This window comes from Entelurus aequoreus, linkage group LG10 (assembly GCF_033978785.1).
Source record: "Entelurus aequoreus isolate RoL-2023_Sb linkage group LG10, RoL_Eaeq_v1.1, whole genome shotgun sequence".
NCBI classification, from domain to species: domain Eukaryota; kingdom Metazoa; phylum Chordata; class Actinopteri; order Syngnathiformes; family Syngnathidae; genus Entelurus; species Entelurus aequoreus.
Genome location: NC_084740.1, coordinates 31,417,212 through 31,427,670, shown reverse-complemented (window position 1 = coordinate 31,427,670; position 10,459 = coordinate 31,417,212).

Below are 10,459 nucleotides of genomic sequence, written 5' to 3'. Positions count from 1 at the left end.
GTAATACAAGAACACAGACGGGTTGTAGACCCCTGGTCTAAATACATACACACCACTTCTTTATGTGTTTGTGAGTGGGTTTAACATCCAGTGAGCTTCACCCCAGTCTGTGGACAAGAGTACAGCGCCGCCATGAAACGGGATCAATGCATCTGGACAGCTCCTGACTAATTAGAGGCTTTGATTAAGGCAAAGTCCATTTCACTGTGGCGTTGAGTGGCTCATCACGCTGGACTGATTACAAGTTTGCAGAAAGGAAAACGAGGGGAAGAAATAAGCGCTCCTTGCTGTTCTTCAGTTCACACTGTCATACACACTCCAAGAGGAACCACACACACACACACCCACACACACACACACACACTCACACACACACACACACACAGACACACACACACACACACACACACACACACACACACACACACACACACACACACACACACACACACACACACACACACACACACACACACACACACACACACACACACACACACACACACACACACACACAATAACTGAAATTAGGAGTTGGTAGCGACAGGATGCTCTTTGAAATTACCTGCAGATGACAGCAATTGCCAAGGAAGCCCATTCTCTCCTCAGGTGTGTCACCTGTGTGCTAAAGGGTAATTGAGGATGCATATGCAAGTGCATGTTTCAATTTGACATGCTAATTGTGTAGCCTTGAAGCCGACTGGCTGCACTTTGAACCTCAGCTGAGGTTGCATGCTCTTTCTTTCCCCTTTCCATCCAGCAATAAATGGAAAAAAATCTGCAAATGTCACGCACACGCATCAACACGCGTACACACGCCCGTTCTTATTTTGAGTAGTAGACATGAAAACAGCCTAATGAAAGACATTTGAAGTGCACTGTGGCTTAAATGCACAAACATACTATGAAAAAAGACCTTTAGCAGCTTTTATGTTAATCTGTCTTTGAAAACGTTACCCTGGAAAAGTCATTATTAGGGATTTTATTTTTTATTTTTTTAAATTTGATCTTTAAAGTTGGAGTTCCTCGAAAAAGCCGAACATTTAGTGGGGGAAAAAAAAACATGACGAGTATAACCTCTGATTTCAAGAAACAGGATTTTTTCCACCCACGGTTCAAAAACATGCAGGCTAGGTTGCATGTACAATTGATGAGTGCAAAAGTGGTGCAGACAGCTCTTTTTGCGTCTATACCATTGGTGTCAAACTCATTTTAGATCGGGGGCCACATGGAGAAAAATCTACTCCCAAGTAAGAAGGACTGGTAAAATCACGGCACGATACATTAAAAATAAAGACAACTTCAGATTGTTTTCTTTGTTTAAAAATAGAACAAGCTCATTCTGGAAATGTACACATTATAATGTTGTTGTTATTGTTTTTTTTTAACCTTACGTGTTCCGGTTAATAATTATATCTTTATTTGTCGTTATTTATACTTTCTGAATAAATTGTGATAATGTTCATCAGTCAAATTATTTGGTGTTAATTTTCAATCTATCAAGATAAAAAAAATTATATCAAAATCAAATTGCAGGATGTTATTCATGTAGTTTGCTCATTTTCCTCAACTAGTGCACTAACATGTGGGGTTTTTTTATCTACAAAGATACAAATAATTGCTATTGTGACATCTAGTGGACACATTTAGAACAGCAGATTTTTTCATTCAAAAATTTCAGCTCATTTTTATATTCAGCAAATTCATCCCGCAGGCTGAATAAAACCTGTCAGGCCCGCGGGCCGTACGTTTGACACCCCTGGTCTATACTGTCTGTCACTATGGAGACATTCATTTACGCCACATTTATGACATCATATGGTCCAGCCTGTGGCGCTTTGTCATGTTGTTGACATGTAGCACACAAATATGCTATGTACCACCTTTTCGAGGCTACATTGAAGCGTGATCTGAAAAACAGATCCTACGTTTAGCACGCTTTGAGAGGCGCTCCGGTGCTGTGATGGTGCCTCTGTGATGATCTAGACCAGTGTTTTTCAACCACTGTCTGGTGGGCCGTGGGAGATTATCTAATTTCACCTATTAGGGGTATACATTTTTTTGCAAACCAGTAATTATAGTCTGCAAATGATGTGTTGTTGTTGAGTGTCGGCAGAGTAACCGTGTAATACTCTTCCATATCAGTAGGTGGCAGCAGGTAGCTAATCGTGATCACAATTTTTCAGACGACAGCGGGAGGCAGTGTGCAGGTAAAAAGGTGTCTAATGCTTAAACAGAAAAATAAACAAAAGGTGAGTGCCCCTAAAAAAAAAGGCATTGAAGCTTAGGGAAGGCTATGCAGAACGAAACTACAACTGAACTGGCGACAAAGTGAAGAAAAACAGAATGCTAGACGACAGCAAAGACTTACAGCGTGTGGAGCAGACGGCGTTCACAAAGTACATCCGAACATGACATGACAATCAACAATGTCCCCACAAAGAAGGATAAAAACAAATGCAATATTCTTGATTGCTAAAACAAAGCAAGTGCGGGGAATATCGCTTAAAGGAAGACATGCACCTGCTACAGGAAAATACCAACAAAACAGGAAAAGCCACCAAAATAGGAGCGCAAGACAAGAACTAAAACACTACAAATAAGAAAACAGCAAAAAAGTCCAATTAAGTCAGGGTGTGATGTGACAGGTGGTGACAGCACACCTACTTTGAGATAAGAGCTATAGAGTTGCATGCTTAGTTATGGTTTAAAATCATTTCCGACGACTTTTTATTGTCAATATTGAGTTTCATATTTGAATGATTTCTGCTGGTGGTGTCCCTTTGGATTTTTTCAATGAAAAAAATGTGCCTTGGCTCAAAAAAGGTTGAAAAACACTGATCTAGATGGCAGAAAATGCATATTTAAAAAAAAAAATTCATAGGAGATATTATAATATATTTTGTATATGAAAAAGATTTGTGTTTTGTATTTTTGGTCCACAATGGCTCTTTCAACGTTTTGGGTTGCCGACCCCTGATCTAGCCAAAGATCCTCTATGTGACGGAAGCACGCTGCCATTTATAAAAAATAAAGAATTGGTCAAAGATTCTCTTTATGAGAAAAGAGTCAAAGTGTAAAATCTAAACTGGCAGGTCAGCACCAAGTTATTTTCAGGCCAGATTTGCTGTGTCAGATTACCAGTTGAATAGCTCTGATGTAGTACAGATCCTCAGTGGACAAAGCCTCTCCTCATGTATGATAGACGGAGAGCTGAATGCGTCATCCATCTACACTCGTCCTCTACCATGCTATTGTCATATCCACATATTAACATTGCACACAGCACTCCTGTCATGTGAATACACGCCAATAAAACACCAAACGCTGGTTTTGTTATGGGCTGCGTCTACCTACAGAGGTAAGCATAAAAGCACATCCCCGCAGTGATGCCCCTGGAGAACATGATTAATGGTACCATCTCGCCTGTAAAATATAAATAGCATAACCCCTCATAGCGCTGGATTAGGATGATAGTGATGTGCTGGATCAAAGTTGGGATGAGGGATCTGCCTGCCAACGCTTGAAGGGTTATGTGGAGGCACAACTGGTTTTATCCAGTCCAGAAAAATAACTGAAATAAATCGCCTCATAATGTCCAATACTAATAAAAAAACTATCTCTAAATAATTAGAGTCAACTAGAAAGTTTCAGTTTCAGTTTATTTCGAACATGTATACGATACAATGTAATGCATCACATATTACCAGTTGTTTCATTACAGCACTTCCGAAAAGGAGTAGAAATAATTAGAGCTTATTTAATCCTACCCCTTTTCATATCATAGCAATTTTATACCATTTCCTTGTTCTGTGTTTGTAAGAGAACAGTGAATAAATACATAATAAATGATGTTAACTTCATAAATGCATAATTAATGACCTTAACTTCTTTGTTAAGGTTTAAGAAAACATTGAAAGGTGAAATAATTGAAAATTATAAAATATAGTAACAATTACTTACATCCCATTGGTATTGATTTTTTTTTTTAACGTTGATGTTCCAGGTAATCTTATTTTCAGTGAAGGTTTAGGATAGGCAAATATAAGCTTTGGCTTCAGCCTATTCCTTTTTTGGTCATGCTTTTTCTTTTCTTTTCTTTTCTTTTCCTTTTGTGTGTAAATGTGTATGATTGTTATATATGTATAGTCTGTACTCTTAAACTGGTCACATAAAATGGTTAATGGTTGATGGTTGATTATATGACCGAAATAAACTTATTTTATTCATTCATGTTCATCATAATTCTTGTTCTGTGTACTTTGTAAACTTGTAGTTTGAACAGTCTCTTAAACTGAATCATATTAGTACTTTGTTTGATTTCTTTGCTTAATCCATTCCATAATTGAATTCCACATACGGATATGCTAAAGGTTTTAAGTGTTGTACGTGCATACAAATTAGATGTTCCTCTAAGGTTATGTTTATCCTCTTTTGTTGAGAAGAATTGTTGTACATTCTTGGGTAGCAGGTTATAGTTTGCTTTGTACATCATTTTAGCTGTTTGCAAATGCACCAACTCGTTGAATTTCAATATTTTTGATTCAATAAATAAAGGGTTTGTATGTTCTCTATATCCAACATTATGTATTATTCTAATTTTTTTTTTTTGTAACGGCGTTAGTGAATGAAGCGCACATTCGTAGTTGTTTCCCAATATTTTGCAGAAATATTGGGAATACAGCCACTACAAAATTAATAGACTATAATTAGTGATTTCAAACACAATTTTTTGTAATCAGATTAATCACAGTTGTAAATTGAGATTAATCATAATTAATTTAATTTGGATTAGTTTAGATGAATCAATATGTTACATTTTGGCTGTGTAGTAGGTGTTGTTGGTCTGGACTGGAGGGTGCAGAGTCAGAAGGTATAGCGCTGTTAAAAATGTATTTAATGGTAAAAAACCGGGGAGCAGGATCAGAACACAGGTGAGTAAAAAAAAGCCTTGGAGGTACAAAAATCACAGGCTAGAAGACAGGGCTGGCATATAAAGCATCCTGATTGGCAACCAGGGACAGGTGAGGGAGCCAGCGCTCAGACAGGAGAAGTAGTAAACAAAAAATGGAAAAAAAAATAAAACAAAATACCAGAAACTAATAATAATTATTATGACAGGTCATGAAATAATCGTTTTGTTTGTATGAATAAATATACACTATTTTGTATATTAATATATTTTTTTAAATATAGCATGTGTTTTACAGTTAGTTTTATTTTTCAAACATGGAACGGAAGAAAGTGATTGTAAAAGAAAGTGCTGAGAAGAAGAAGTGGATGATAATTATTGAATTAAAAAAAGAAGTCATAAAAAAACATAACTGAGTGTGTTGCCAACTTGGCGAAGCAATTTGAGCGTCGCGAAGCCGAATGAGTCTAACAGCAGCCAAAGATGATAAAATATTATCTAAACGGGAGACATTTATCCATGAAAATATGGAAAAGCTGCTGATGGTGTGTTTGACAGCAAAGCAGCTGGAAGGAGTCTACTCTGAAAAATAAATACTGTACATTTTTATTACTTAAAAAAATTACTGTAGTTTTTAGTAGTACATTCTATTGTATTGTTTTTATACAATACTTCTGATCTAAAAGTTTTTTTGTTTTTTTTAAGAGGCATGTTTAAATTTTGCCGTTTTGGGGGGAAAGCACCATTTCAATAGGAGACATTGATTTGAGGTACAAGTGTTTTGAATTAAGAGCTCCATCACAGAACCAATGCAGCTCGTAAGTTGCCAGATGCAAATGGCCTTTAAATATGAAATATTCTCAACTGTTACTCAAGTATAAAAAATAAGTCAACTACTGATTGTCTGTTTTTTTTGTGTGTTTTTTTTTAACTTTATAAGCATATTTTGGGAGAAATTCAGATATTTAAAATCTCCAATTAAATACAGCGGAATGCTCATGTCACGTAGAAAATATATATTTTTTTATTTTGCCTGCTAAGGTCATAAGTGTTGATCCGGCAAACTACGAATGTTTAAGCCCTGGCAGAAGTCCTCCAAGGTGAATGAATGGATGATTGCATTTCAAGCGCTGACATTTAAAGTAAATGTGTTGTTAAATCATCACTGGGCTGCTATTTCTATAAATATCAGCGGTTGTGTATTTCAATCAGACCTGGCGATAAAAACCCAGAACATTTTCTGTTGTTTGCTGCTTCTGTCTATTTAATTTGTCTACTGCTGAGGTTTTTTATTCATTTATTTTTTTCCAAAGGTTTTCTTTAGCTTTGCACACACTAATGTACTTCTGTAGCCAGCGTGCCATCTAATTAAGTGTCAGTACTTTGCCAGGGAGCAATGATGGATAATGTGGAAAGGCTGTGTTAATAAAAGCCAGCCAAGCAGAGTAAAGTGTAGATTTGGGAATAGGTTACGTCCGGGCTCAGGGGGTGTTATTGCATGGAGGCCAGGGCGACTTTCAGTTTAAATTATTGCCACCGATCCTTTTTCTTTTTTTTTCTGGTCGGGATCGGTGTGCAGTCACTGTCATGCTGCACAGTCATCTGTGATTTACAGTGTAATTGCTGAGTAATTTGCCAGCTGCTACGTGTTTTAATTTGATAAATTATGCTTTCAACTCAGGAAATGAGATTTGAATACATTTACCGCAGTCATCAAGATACCCCCAAGAACAAGGATGCTGGAGGGTAAATGTGAACAATATGCAGCAAGCGGTGCCTTGTTTTGTTTTGTTTTTTACTGCAGTTGTCCCTCATTTATTGCTGTCAATTGGTTCCAGACATGACCGTGATATATGTTTTTCCGCAGAACAAGAATTATTGTTTATAAATCAAATATGTTCACAGCTACAGCATTAAAAAACTGTTTATTTTTTAATATTATGAAAGCCCTCTAGACATGAAATAACACCCTTTAGTCACCTTTACACTCGTTTAATCCAATATAGTAATGCTGCCTGAAGCTGAGCCAATCAGTGGCCACGATACTGAACAGCTATCTTGGTAGCATTTTTTATGCTTGAAAATGTTTAGTTTAGGACCCACATTTTTTAGAACATGCTTTAAGAAAAAAAAATATGTGAAGTGATGAAACCGCAATATTTGAAGTGCGGTGTGGCGAGGGATGACTGTAATCCATTCCAAAACTTCAGACAAAAATGGAATCCTACAAAAATCAAAACATTTTTTCCTACGTCTGGGCCGGGGGTCGGGAACCCAAAACATTGAAAGAGCCATATTGGACCACAAATACAAAAAACAAATCTGTCTGGAGCCTTATAATGAAGACAACACATGACGTAAGTGTCTATTTTGGCTATAAAAGCCTACTATCAAAATGACTTTGTGTCGCAGGCTGAAACAAATCTTCGTTGACAGAAATGTTGAAATGTAATATTTATTCCACAAGTTTTTTCAACATTGCAAAAACTTTACTAAATCAGAGGCAACTTGTGAGATAACTCCTGGAAATGACTGGCTTAGAATGGCCAAAGGTATAGATGTGTGTGTCCAAGTTAAAGGAAACGGCAGGCTGTCTTCTTCTAATGGATTTATTCCAATCTTTGGCAAGTTTGCTGTGGTCTGGAACGACATGGCACACAAACAACTATCTGAAATGCAGCCAATATTTCATACGGATAATGTGTCATGAGACATGCAACATTAATTATATACAAGGAAGATAAAATTAAAGGAAATTAAATGAGCTCAAATATACCTACAAATTAGGCATAATGATGTAATATGTACATTCAGCGAGCTTAAATAACCTGATTAGCACTCCAACAAGTCAATAACATCAACAAAGCGCACCTGTGTGCATTCACGCACAGCATGAAACTTTTGGTGGACAAAATGATACAAAGAAGGAGTGGAAGATTTTGCACATTCAAAACTATGGTGGTTCACCAAATACTCTCATCAGTGAAGCATACACACAAACATATTAAACAGTGGGCTTTCTAACAATTGGGAAGGTTTGTGTCATGTTTGTCCTCAAACAAAAAACATACTAAAACAAAAACAAGAAAAAAATCCCCCATCTTTTTCCATTTTCAATCCTTTTTTAAAAATGCTCCAGGGAGCCACTAGTTCCTGACCCCCGGTCTGGGCTAATAACACATTTTGCGGGATGATATATGATCCCACAGATTTATGCAGATAAATGATAATACTGACAGTATTATTTGAGACCAAATTATTGACACAATTATATATACACTACCGTTCAAAAGTTTGGGGTCACCCAAACAATTTTGTGGAATAGCCTTCATTTCTAAGAACAAGAATAGACTGTCGAGTTTCAGATGAAAGTTCTCTTTTTCTGGCCATTTTGAGCGTTTAATTGACCCCACAACTGTGATGCTCCAGAAACTCAATCTGCTCAAAGAAAGGTCAGTTTTGTAGCTTCTGTAACGAGCTAAACTGTTTTCAGATGTGTGAACATGATTGCACAAGGGTTTTCTAATAATCAATTAGCCTTCTGAGCCAATGAGCAAACTCATTGTACCATTAGAACACTGGAGTGATAGTTGCTGGAAATGGGCCTCTATACACCTATGTAGATATTGCACCAAAAACCAGACATTTGCAGCTAGAATAGTCATTTACCACATTAGCAATTTATAGAGTGTATTTCTTTAAAGTTAAGACTAGTTTAAAGTTATCTTCATTGAAAAGTACAGTGCTTTTCCTTAAAAAATAAGGACATTTCAATGTGACCCCAAACTTTTGAACAGTAGTGTATATAAAATGGCGATGCAAGTATTCTTTTTAAATGCAATACATTTTTATTTCTAGTATTTTTTTTACTATTGTAATTGGATGGCCAAAAACTTTTATTTTACCAAAATAACTAAACCAAAAAAATTTAAAAAAATGGACAAAATCTGTGTTATCAAAAATAACACTACAATAAATATTGAACATCTGATATGCAGTGTTTTCACCACTTGGAAAAACTGTGTTCCCTAATAAAAACAATGTAAATCAAGATCATCTTTTCTTTTATAGATAAAACTAATATATTTCCACATGCAAACAAAATGTGATATAAATGAGAAAATAGATTGTTAAACATTTTGCATCCCTTTTACCTTTTAAGTAATACATTTTTTTCTTGAACTCGATATTGCTTCTCACCTTCTCTATCAAAGTGCTGGTACTCAGAATGCTTTATTTGATCCGGATGGAGTTAACCCCCCACCCCTCCCCATGCAACACTCTGGTAAAATAGTCTTAAAGGATTGTGTTGCGCTTGTGCTGGTTTGTGCTGTTTTTGTTTTTTGAGTTATTAGAGACTATTTTATAGGTCAATCTAAAAATACCCAGCTCCCATTTGGACCAAATCACAACAAAATAATCTGAGTTGTTTGTGCTCAGTGTGTACCCTTGAAATAATTGAATGTGCTGCCATATTTTTTGAGTTATTCAAGATTAAAGTGTGAGATAATCATGTCATCAGCCCGGGACATACTCAGAATCAAACCAAAACTACAGTCGTCCTTTGTTTATTGCGGCTAATTGGTTCCAGGCATGACCGTAGTAAACATATGTATTTTTGCGAATTAGGATTATTATTAGTAAATCAAATATTGTCATAGTGACAGCATAGAAAATTGTTTAGGAACTTCTAAATACATGTTTTAACATAATTTGAGCTCTCTATACATGAAATAACACCCATGTAGTCACCTTTACACTTGATTCACCCAATGTAGTAGCCTTGAGTTTGTTCCACTGTAGATTATAGTACTTCCCCGTAGCCCGGGGGATCCTCCAAGCATCAATGCTATGGCCGTCACCCGGCCACTACAACACGGCCACAATGCGGAAATACTTCGTCACACACATGTGCTGAAACAACGGGCATGTGTTATTTTGCAAAAATTTGATCATTTTTAGAGTCGTAGCTACGACCATTAGCTGTATTGACAGCATTCCGTGTTGTTATCAATCAATCAATGTTAGCATTGTTGTTCCACATGGCTCACAAGGCTCACCAATCATGTGGAGCTGATGATGTTGAAGATCAAATGCATCAACAAAGTTAATCTCCACTTAGCATTGCAGGACAGCTGCGGACAGCTGATCAATGTTCCTTCTAATTTTTCATGTGTGTGAGGAAACGCAAAAACTCCCTGAGCATTCAGTGGAGCCCATGTGAGCAACATCAGATGTGCACACTGTGGCTACACCAGCAGCACACCTGTCCAAAACCTGACTAAATAACAAGTTCAATCTCCATCCATCCATCCATTTTCTACCGCGTGTCCCTCTCGGGGTCGCTGGGGGTGCTGGAGCCTATCTCAGCTGCATTCGGGCGGAAGGCGGGGTACACCCTGGACAAGTGCCCACCTCATTGCAGGGCCAACACAGATAGACAGACAACATTCTCTTATTATTATAATCAAATGACAGCAGTCATTTCCATTTCTAATATAAGTGTTTAGGCCCACTTACAATGCCAATAACAAAAAATATTGTTTT